The sequence below is a fragment of the Lemur catta genome, chromosome 14 (genome assembly GCF_020740605.2).
Source record: "Lemur catta isolate mLemCat1 chromosome 14, mLemCat1.pri, whole genome shotgun sequence".
Classification (NCBI taxonomy): Eukaryota; Metazoa; Chordata; class Mammalia; order Primates; family Lemuridae; genus Lemur; species Lemur catta.
Window position 1 is genome coordinate 57,165,075 of NC_059141.1, and position 12,143 is coordinate 57,177,217.

The 12,143-nt window shown below is 38.6% G+C and overlaps 1 protein-coding gene and 1 non-coding gene across 2 annotated transcripts in view; one reads left to right on the top strand and one right to left on the bottom strand.

Moving 5' to 3' along the window:
- BMPR1A (bone morphogenetic protein receptor type 1A) overlaps positions 1-12,143 on the bottom strand; it is a 136,437-nt gene that overhangs the window by 63,480 nt on the left and 60,814 nt on the right. The window contains exon 2 of the mRNA XM_045569039.1: positions 8,278-8,392. The gene's annotated coding sequence lies outside the window, so the exon portion shown is untranslated. The remainder of the gene's footprint in view (positions 1-8,277; positions 8,393-12,143) is intronic.
- LOC123650470 lies at positions 176-282 on the top strand. The gene has a single exon (XR_006739346.1). It is a non-coding gene; the product is annotated as a U6 spliceosomal RNA (small nuclear RNA).

Here is a 12,143-nt window from a genome sequence, read left to right on the forward strand (position 1 = left end):
GCCCTCCACCAGCGTCCTCCCACTCCTCCACAGCCTTACAATGCGGAAGCCCTTGCAGCCCCTCTAACTTCACAGGCATTCCCCTCCAGACTTCCATTCCTTTGCACGCCCTTTGTGCTCTCCCTTTGGTCTTTGCTAGGTTATGTACAATTCACTCTTCAAGGCTTAACTAGGAGTGCTCACTTCGGCAGCACACATACTAAAATTGGAATGATACAGAGAAGATTAGCATGGCCCCTGTGCAAGGATGACAGGCAAATTTGTGAAGCATTCTTCAAAATTAAAAAACAAAACAAAACAAAAAAAACTTAACTAGGAGTTACCAACTGTAGGCAATCCTTGATCCCTACTCATCCAGCTGCTTGGGGTGTCTCATCTCTACTTCTAGTGCACCCAGGAACGCACCACAGCTGCTTCACAGAACTGGAACATTCACTCAAAAACTAACTTGGTTATGTGCCATGTACTGACTATCCAAGACAAATAAAACAGACACGATTCCTCCTCTCATAAAGCTTAGTCAGGTGATATTTTTACTTACCTTGCAGCATTGTAATCTCCACTGCCTAGCACATTACTAAGTAAAGCAACAAATATTCAATAAATGAATAAAAGGAATAAAAATAATATTAATCTCCCATTAAGAGAAATATAATTGGGGAGTTAAGCCAACTATAAAATCACATAATGCACTTTAACAGTTCTTTATTAGTACATTGCCACCTAAAAATACACGTCCAAACTGTATGGTAACAGCCAGTTACTACTGACCCAACAATCTCTATCCAAGTGCTAGCTCAAGAAGTTTGCTCCCATAATCACCACCCTTTTGTGATTTCTAGATGTCACAGAAAAGAAATTTAGATCTGCATCATAAAATGGAGAACCCTAATAGACCTCTTTTGAAAATATTTCTGGCTTATTTCATATTTTGAATTACCTTAGTACTAAGAAAGATATTAAATACCAAAATTAACTAATGAAGGAAAAGAATACATAAACAGACCAATATAACCTGACCTAAAAACAAGAGGTCACTGAGATGGAAATGGGACAGAGGAAGGCAATGGGGTGAAAGGGTAGTGAAAAGGGACTTAGGCTTTGGTGCTTATCATTTAAAATTTTATATAAGAACTTATTTAGATGTTGCTTATGTAATCTTTTAAAAATTAAAAAACTGTTTTAAAAAGAGGCAGTGAGGCCTTCCCTAACCTCTACTCCACAAAAGATGGAAGGGGGAAGGGAAGACTGGAGGGAGGAAGAAAAGAATGTAGGAAGTAGATGTGATCAGAGGTTAAATAGGAATTTCTATCTAAGGCACCTAGATTGGAAATTACCTTACACATGCTTGAAACAATAAGATGGAAGTGCAGGAAAGAGGTTATTAGGCTGGAAGACAATATTATGAACTGAAATGTCACTACAGAGCATGAAAAGATGCGACCAAAAATCTTGCATGCCCTCCCCAACTATATCATATGCAGCTGCATATTCACAAACAACCTGAATCTAAAAGCACCTAAACTGGAGACAGATCAAGTAAGTAAAGGAGAAACATAACCTACCAAACTTAAAATTAAGAAAAAAATAATGATATCTTAAAAATTTAGTTATGAAGAGGCAGCTGGGTGTGGTGGCTCACACTTATAATCCCAGTACTCTGGGAGGCCAAGGAAGGAGGATCACTTGAGGTCAGGAGTTTGAGACCAGCCTCCGCAAGAGTGAGACCCCATCTCTACTAAAAAATAGAAAGAAATTAGCTGGACAACTAAAAATAGAAAAAATAAGCTTGTTGTGGTAGTGTACACCTATAGTCCCAGCTACTCGGGAGGGTGAAGCATGAATATCCCTTGCTTGAGCCCAGGAGTTTGAGGTTGCTGTGAGCTAGGTTGACAACACGGCACGCTAACCCAGGCAACAGAGCAAGACTCTGTCTCAAAAAAAAAAAAAAAAAGGAGGCAGTCAGAATGGAAGAGTGAGAACAAACTTTCTATGTCTCTTTTTCTGGAGTAGCATAAGAACTAAAGAGCCTGAGGACAAGGCCTGGATGATGTTTCTGAGACCATGAGTTCTAGGCCTCTCTACAAAAGTGAGTGGGTGTGTGACTAGATTTTCAATGGGGTCCGAAGAGAAACCAATATTCAAGATACAGCTCATCTTTTCTACGTGCCTAGGGCTAAGTGCAGCAAGGCTGCACGCAGGCCCTCAATAGGCTGCTAGACCTAATACATCTCAGCAGACCCAGAGGCAACCCTCATAGGCTACACTGCTATAGAATCTTGCATTTGGAGGTGTCCAGAAACACTGAGGACGCCTCCCAGAGCTTCGAGAAATGGGTAACAGTTTGATATCCACAGAACAGAAAGACTCCTGCCTTCCAATGCCTACTGGACAACAGATGCCTACAGTCAGAACTAAGTAAGAGCTCAGGGAACCCAAAACCCCCAAGAGTGAACATAAAATAATATAACTCATTTAAAGGAAACTCAGTAATAGGCAGGAAGACTAAGCTTAAAACTACAACCACTTAAGCAGAACTAACAGATCAGGTGATTCTGAAGCTGTCAGTTTAGATTAAGGGCCAGAGGAGAAGAGGCTCTCAGCAAATCAAGCCCCAGAGCTAACTGCCCTGATGCTCAGGCTCACTAAGCTCAAGGGCACTAGAGGTATCAGTGGTAGACTGAGACGCTGTGCAGATTTTCTGGTAAGTCCCTACAGGAGAGTTGCAGCACAGACCTCTAGACTTCCCGAAGCAAGCACAAGCCTTCGACAGCCCTGTCTCAAAAGCAGTTCCTGATACGACGCTGGACCCCAGTGGAGAACTCAACCACAGAGCACCAAGGATTTTATGACCAGAGCTACCCATCATGATCCACCAATTCACAAGGCCAGGTGCAGCAGCAATCCATCCCAGGGTGGAACTGGTGTATTTGGAATAGAGCCTAGACAGGTCTAGAGGGCCTGCCTCCAGTAAACTGTAAGAGGTAACCCAGCACCTCATGTGTCCTACCCCGTCACACTGATTTTTTAATTTCTCCTTGCACCAATAACCTCATGGTAGGTAAACTTGGGTCCTGGTTAACAGACACAAGTGAAAAACGGACTGCGGCTGCTCTATAGCCCTACTCAGAGAGCTGTGAAAGACAACGGTGAAAGGACATTCTTTCAATGGGTATCGTGAAGGGAAAAGTGAGCAGAGGAGAAAAAACGTGGGCCTCTGGGCACCGGAGAATGGTTTGGCTGATTGGTTAGAGGGATGGAAGGGGCAAAACAGGAAAATAAGAGAAAAGAGGCCTGGAAAATAGGCACGTTGATGGCCCTATGGGAATCAGCAAAGTGCCAATCTTTATGTTTTATGTTAATGCTCACCACAAATCACCACCAACCGAAGAGGCATTTAACTACATCCCAACTACCAGTGGATGACTCGTTAGTGGCTGTCAGCCAGCTTCTGACCTTGGCCTCAATGCCTGAGCAACAGGCCCATGAACTGAGCCATTATAGCAACAGAGGAAGGCTTTACATGGGCACAACAGCCTAGGCGCCTTCTTATGAAGGGTGATCTAATTACTGCCACTGCTGAATGCCAATAACACAAGGAGGTGCAGAACTAACACTTACTCCAGATGTGGGTTCGCCTTCTTTGCCCAGAGTACACCCCTGTAGAGCATCTCATGGTGAATATCAATTATGGCCTCAGGACCAGCTGCACTAGTGGGGATTAAAGCTTATTCTACTAACCCTCTTGTTTTAGATATTTCTATTAGTGATTATAACCAGCTACCACACTAAAGGATCAGGGACAGAGTGGACTTAATGGGGCATGAGGTAATCTTAGTGATGCAAGGGGCTAACTCTAGCAGACACTTGCAGGGCTGTACAACACATTCCCTCAGCCCACCTTTCTCACTGCAGCCACTGTGGACAGTTCCAGGCACTGTCCGACAGTATCTGGCATCAAGTACGAGCCCAGGCACTGCTCTGTTTTTCTCCTCAGAGACTTCTTCAAACCTAAAGAAGATAGTTCAGCAGTACAGAGGAACCACAGAAGTGCTAGAGTTAAAGCTCATGGAACAACTCTCAATTAATAAAAGATGAAAGTCAGTGGATAGGCCGGGCGCGGTGGCTCATGCCTATAATCCTAGCACTCTGGGAGGCCAAGGCAGGAGGATCACTTGAGGTCAGGAGTTCAAGACCAGCCTGAGCAAGAGCGAGACCCTGTCTCTACTAAAAATAGAAAGACATGATCTGGATAGCTAAAAATATACAGAAAAAATTAGCCGGGCATGGTGGCACATGTCTGTAGTCCCAGCTACTTGGGAGGCTGAGGCAGGAGGATCGCTTGAGTCCACGAGTTTGAGGTTGCTGTGAGCTAGGCTGACGCCATGGCACTCTAGCCCGGGCAACAGAGTGAGACTCGGTCTCAAAAAAAAAAAAAAAAAAAAAAAAAAAAAGTCAGTGGATAAATGTCCCAAGCTCCCTGTCCTTTGGTGGGACAACAGAGAGGTATGTTCAGAGGGCTACTAGGGGGACAGAACCCCAGTTCTATTGCCCATATCGGCAACTGGCTCACTAATACACCTTATGTAACTCTACTCCCTTCTCTGCCTGCTTTTTCCATTCTCTTGCTTCTGCTTTGTTGGTTCATCACCCAGATAAATGACCAGCTGTAAGTCCTTTTCTCAGGCTGGACTTTCAAGGGAACCCAAACTAAGAGGTGGTAAAGTCAGGATTCAAACTGAAGCCATCTGGCTCTACTGCCTGCGCTTTAAAACAGAGTATGCTGCCCCTTTACAGTAGTAATGTGTATTGTACATCATGGGGCACTAAACACAAATTAGAAGCAATGAACAAGTGTACACACAGCAACAGGAGCTCTGTCTAGTGTTGAAAAAATTTTAAAAAGGCAAAGTGTTTGTAGCAAAACTTACTTGTGTTAATTAAACACACATACACACCCACCAAGAACACAATTTGTTTTATATGGATACATTCATTCGAAGAAATATAGCAAACAAATCAGAATGGTTTCCTATGGCATAAGGAGAGGAAAAATAGAGTGGAGGATCAAATAAAGGAGATACTATAAAATAACAACTCAGGGGCCTTATAGAAAACAAAGATAGTAATTTTCCTGTCATGAATTGAAGGTACGATTAACTTCAGTTTCTGAATCATAGTCCAAAACAGAAAAAAGTAAAGGGGAAAGAACTGCCATTACTTGAACAGAAAAGTAAGGATTACATGTCATGAACAGGAGGTATCAAGATAAATATACAACTACTAAAATTTTTTAAAATTCAGCCAGGCCCAGTGGCTCATCCCTATAATCCTAATACTTTGGTAGACCAAGGAGGGAGGATCACCTGAAGCCAGGAGTTTGAGACCAGCCTGGGCAACATAGCGAGACTGTGTCTCTAATAAAAAGTACAAAAATTAGCCAGGTCAGTGTAGTCCCAGCTATTTGGGAGGCTGAGGCAAGAAGACTGCTTGAGTCCAGGAGTTTGAGGTTGCAGTAAACTATGACAGTGCCACTGTACCTAGACTGGCCCACAGAGTGAGACTCTGTCTCCAAAAAGCAAAAAAATTAATTCCCTTGCATTCTGTGAGTGTGGAAAAAACTCGAACTGTTTTCCCTCTGCTTTCTCACCACTACAATCAACAAAGAAGACTTGTATGACCAAATGTGTGGGGACTTCTCCCTACAAACAAGCAAGTAGTCAATTCTGCATCAGACACCAGCAGGGTGTCCTCCAACTCAATTCCAACACTATCTACCTGGAGATGGCATCAGACCCCACAGGTTGAAGGCTCAGTCCTTAAGAATGTCCCCCACTTCCGATGCTAAGTGCAAGCCCCAGGTTATTTTGCCCATGCTTTTGACCAACCAGCTGTAAATCAGGGTTCCCACAGCCTCTTCCTCAAGTTCGATTAACTTGCCAGAGCGCTCACAGCAGGGAAACAGGTTTGCTGGTTTATTATAAAGGATGTCACAAAGGATACAGAAGAAGAGGTGCATAGGGCAAAGTACGGGGAAGGCGTGCAGAGTTTCTATGCCCTTCCAGGGTGCACCACCCTCTAGGAACCTCCACATGCTCAGCTAGCCTGAAGCTCTCCAAACCCAGTTTTTTGGAGTTTTTATGGAAGCTTTATTATACAGGCATGATTGATTAAACCACTGGCAACTGCTGATTAACTTAACCTTTAGCTCTTCTCCCCTCCCCAAAGTTTGGCGGGGGTGGGAGTGTAAATCCCAACCTTCTAATCCTGCCCTGGTCTTTCTGGCGACCAGCCTCCACCCTGAAGCTACCTAGGTGCTGCCAGCCAGTCAATCATTAGCATACAAAAAGACATCACTTTGGAGATTCCAAGGATTTTAGTTGTATGCCAGGATACAATTTGACTAATGAAATATATATTTTATAATATCATACCTTCCAATTTCCACTCAGCAATCTTCTACTCATCCTTCAAGACTCTGTTCAAATATCATTTCTTACATGAACTCTGCCTGACAATTTTCTCCTTAGCCTTTCTAGGTGATGCCAACACTTTCTTTTGACATGGTTACATGTGTATTGTTTACATTTTTTTTGAAAAATTATAATCATATATAACTATGGGGTACAAAGTGATGTTATGATGTATGTGTACAGTATGGAATGATCCAATACACTTTTTCAATTATAATATAGCACTTTTCGAATTGTACTTGAATAACTGTTTACATGCTCATCTCTCAACAGGCTATTCTTTGAGAGTAAAGCAAGGAACCTGATTTACTGACCATTTTGTGTTTTCAACACCTAACACAGTGCCTGGCATAGACCAGGTGTTTGATACATGTTTAAAGGGGGAAAAAATTGGGCAAATGGAGGCAAAGGTGTCACTCACTCACTGCTATACTTCTGAGAGGTTTTAATATTAGAGTTTGTCTTTACTTGGATGGTGAAGGGAGATTAGAAAAAAAGGAGACAATGAAAACATTTGTGACACATTACAGAGGTAAAACTAGTAGGACTGGGGCTCTGGCTGAGGGCAGGAAGCAAAAGATGAGGAATCAGATACAGGACTGAGACTTTGAGCCTGTGTGACAAAGAGGTCCACTAAAAGAAAGGGATATTGGGTGTGAAGCTCATGATGAACTAAGCGGTAGACAATGAATGTGAAGTCTGCGGTGTTAACACGCTAAGCCATCCTGCAAATAGTTGAAATTATGGGTCTGAATCTTAGAGAAAATGTAACACCTGAGAGAGAAAGTTGAGAGAGATCATTTTAGAGGTAATTGCTGAAATCATTAGATTAGGAAAGACAAAGAAAAAAATAGAAGAATTTCAAAGATAAAACCTTGAGGTCATTATTTAAGAGTAAGATCAGAAAGGAAAAAATTGTGAAGGACTAACTAAAGAAGTAGAATTAGAAGAGCACAGGGTCATGGAAACCAAGAGAATTTCAAGAAGGAAAAAATGACAATTACTACAGCAATTAAAGAATATGAAAACTAATAAAAGAATTAGAGAGTCACAGTATTTTCAGAGGAGCCAGTTTGGCAGGGGCCGTGGACGATGAGTGAAAGCTGTGAGCAGAAGCAACAGGCAAAGCCTACCACTTCCAGAAGTGAAAATAGAGACTGCTTCATAAAAATGTATGCCCTGTCTATTTTTTAAAACGTAGATCCCTGAAGAATTCAAACCTTTTACTTGACAATTTCAGTATGGCTTTTACACCAATGAGCTTGATTTCCCAGTACACATTGTCTTAGAATGGCTTCCTTTGTCTTGTTTCTGGCATGACTGCAGCTCCTATTTCTTTAAGTTCTATTTCCTGCTTCTTTAAATCAAATTCTATTTCCAAAGATCTATCATCCTGACATGTTAAAAATCTTCTCCTGAGTTCTAAAATTTGTGAAACTTTCAGAATAATGTAAACATTCATTTTTTTCAATATAATCTACCATTCTGAACTCTGCTTTGCAATCTTAGAAGAAATAAGTAAATAAACCATTTAATGCTTATTTTCTACAAGTACAGTTAATAAAGTGATATTAGTAAGAATAAACATTTTTCACTCTTGAAAAGGCTCAACCTTTGTAAGAGGAAAATATATTAGAATTACTTATGAACTTATGAGCAAGGTGATTAAAGAAATTAATATAAAGTGGTGTTTTAAAGAAACTAAAGAAGCTGAAATGTTGCAGTGATAATTTTCAATCATTAAGAAATGAGAATTTTCATATTATTTTAATTATTTTATTAAAAGGAAAAGTCTATTCCTTACCTCGGAAATGCAGCTAGATAAAACTGTGTTTCCAATTTTCTCCAAACAGCTTTGACCTATGCTTCCATCTCATGAATTCCAAGACAGTATTAAACTGATGCATATTTTCATAAATCTGTTTAGAAAAAAAAACTTATTTAAGACTTGAAGAACTTTTGTTTTTCGGAATAACACATGTAAAAGCAATGCTAAAAATGTTTCACGTGCAAAACTATACATTTTCAAAGTAAAGTCAATGAAAAGTTCTACAGTTTTTTAGAAACCTATCACTTTGTCATTTTCCCCAACCTCTGCCCAAAGAAGTTTTTAGTTAGCTTAAAGCTTTGAGGGGGGAAAAAAAAATCTCATCTCAATTTGAAAAAACAGAAACAGGTAGAAGCAGCACTACAATTTACAATTCTGTAATATTCAGATTCCCACTTAGGTAAAAATATATTTGACTACCTAGCTAGTATCTCTTTTTTCACTTTTTATCACAAAGCCTCATAACCAGTTTTAATTTCAGCTGAACTTCTACCTGGAACACTAGGACTTGTGAAGATAAAGAATTAATTGCACTGGTTGGTCTAAGTCCGTGGGATAGGTTTGAACTACTGTATGCTAATACTGCCATTAATATCCTACTGATTTAAGGGACAAATATTCACAAATCTAAAAGATGGAAAACATTAACACATTTAATTTATTTAAAGATCTGTGTGCTGTTTACTTAGAGATCTTAAAAATAATTTTATTGCATTTATCTTGTAACTGAAACTTGAAATAGCAAAGTATTCTGTTTCGCATTTTAAAATGAGCTAGCTGTATGTACATTACTTATGTCCCACTGCAAGGTCAAATGCCTTTGTCTTCAAGTCCATTTAGAAGTATCATTTGTGTCACACTGAGGTTTAGTAATCTTGGCAATAATGACTAAATTCATGTAAACTGGGGCAACCTGAACCGGTCTAGCATATCAGATAGCAGTCTTTCTTAAAGACAACAGTCTCCACTAGGCAGACAGGCGGCCACAGGACCATGCTAAATCTTTCATGGTCCAACTAAAGACAGCCTGACCCTGAAAGCAATTAGTAATGCTTTGTCTCCATTTAGGAGCCTTTAACAGTCTTCTCAATGCACTAGTTACCCACAACTTAACCAGGCCCTTAACATTTTTCAGAGTGTCCATGACTATAATACTCTCAGACTATCACTCAGGGAAATGAGGGAAGGCAAGAATGGAGACTTCGTTTTTAGTGTTTTTCTGAGATGTTCATAATCTTAAAGAATTTCCCTTATACTAATCAAAAACGAAATGCATTGTATTTCCATTTTAGAAATGGCATAAAGGTTTTTCTCCACAGCCACTCTTTGCCAACTACTCCATTCATCCCTAAGGGAGTGTATGAGAGAGAGAGAAGGCAATCATTGTATTAATATTAAGCAAAGTTCAGATTAATCTATTCCTGAAAAAGTACAGTCCATCAAAGTGTCTCTGTTTAAAAATATATGACTTGATTCTAATTCTACCAGATATTTCCAATGGATCAAATAGTAAATGAAATTAACATATAAGCCACTTACCAAGCATTATTACAGCACTATTTATCACAACATTATTTCCTTGGTTAAAAAAAAGTTTTAAGCTTTAGGCTAAATCTAAAGTTTTAAAAAAAATATGATAATATATAACTAAAAGAACTTTCAAATATCCCATCTTCAAAGTTTAAGACCCCAGATTATCCATTCTCTCTCTGTTCTCCCACAAGTACAAACACTAAACAAAACAGAAACTTCAGAAAACCTTTTCTAAAGATTAAATTTAAGACTAGCTGAGGAAAATCAAGTAAGATTTGATTTCATTACTCAGAGGTAAACAAAAGACAAAGAAAAGGATATGCTTCACGTACAAGTCTGCAAACTACTTTGTATTATACATACTAAAAATTGTGTGAATAAAGTAAAGGTTAGGAACTTCACAATACAGTGCTATAGTCTTACAAGCACAAATCTATAAATATCTACTTAGGATTTACATAGGCAAAATGTTGCAAACAACTTGAGCCACTTAATTTACTAGGTAATTTAGCACAGGCTTTCAGCACTATAAACTTGTGTTCAACAACTGCAAGGGATGCTACTCAAAACTGAACACTAAAGTAATTTTTTCACCAAGGATTTTGTGTCTGAAATTTTTAAGCTTATCAGTTATAGAAATATATTAAAGAGAAACACATCAGAGCTTTTTAATGACTTAGAATAAATGAAAATCAAACCTTTCTAAATATATTCTAACATTTTATATTTCAGAGCTAACATTAAAATTTCCTCAATAACTATTTTCAAAGAAATGTAAAAAATCATTCTAATCCCACATTTTCTTTAAAAATATCTTTTTCTGCCATCAAAATGTAAATATCCTTCTTGGTTTTCAAAATTATTAAAATGGTTAAATCTTAAACCATCAATATACTTTAAAGATCACTAACCATATGGAGCCCTTCAGGGATACACATTGATTATGGATATTATACTAGTTATCTTGGACTCTGAGATGTTAGCATATCACCCATTGATTTCCATGTTAGTAAGATTTGCTTTACAGGAAAGAATAGCAAGAATATGCTTTTGATAAATATACTCAGTCTAAGATGAAATTTAAGATTGCTTTAGAGTTTTTACCATATATCAAAATGTAGTAGAATTCTTAGTATTCTGAAGAATCAGCAACACTGATTGCATATTTTGTTCTTCTACCACTCCAAATCCTCTCTTCCCTATCTTCATTTCTCCTTTCCTCTCGGCACCCATGAAAAGCACCTCATATACCATACAAACACTGCTATAAACCCTCCATCTGTATTCATATAGCCATCATTTATAAATCAAATTACAAAATATTCTACACTTTACAAACATTTCAGTTGGGATCTTAAACTAAAGGTATTACTGTTAAAACCTTCAGTACATTAACTAGAAAACTCAAACATTATGCTTTAGAAAGACATAACACAGTTTTAGTTTTAAATAACTCAAATAAACAGTATAATTTAGGCTAGTTCATCATGTATTTCTATAATGAAACATATGACCACATAACACAGAAAGGGAGGGTCAACTCATGAATGGGTTGTATTCTAAAGTTCCAAAAGTTCATTTGTAAATTGAATATAAGCTTGATTTTGAAACTCAAGATAAGTTTTCTCATAAAACCAAACATATAAACACTAATATTAAATCCATAATACAAATAAACTTAAGTGTACAATTCTATCACAGCACTCTTGTGCTTAAGCATATTTCTAAATCAAACTGTATGTTGCTTATTCATTTCCGTATCCTAGAATCTAGTACAGTTAATGACACAGAGTAGGATTTCAGCAAGTACTAGTTGATCTGAAGTATTGAATAGGAACAACTCAGTGATTTGAAACTGAGTTGTCTAGAAAATCTAACCTGTCTGAACAGCAGAAAAGAACCAAAAGGAGAGGGGGAAAAGGCTTCTTCCATGAGATATCAGAAAAAGATATTAATACTTGGCCTAGATAGCTCTGATCTAAACCAATTGTGGCAATTTCTATTCCCCTTGCCTGTGAGTAGTTTGGCAACAAGGATTTAATCCAATTCTGGTCAATAAGACAAGAGAACAGGGAACTTCTGGGAAAAGTTTTCCTGGCTGATGAAAAAAGATGCCCAGGTGAAAACATCCTAAACTCCCCCCCCACTTTTTGCATACAACTCTGTTTGAATGTTGTCAACCAGAACCGTCGTAGCCATCACAGGACCACAAGGACAACCCAACAGATGAAGAATGGCAGCAGCATTAAAAGATGCAAAGAACCTGGGTCCTTAGTGATACTGTTATGCCTAAATGAATTAATCCTAGA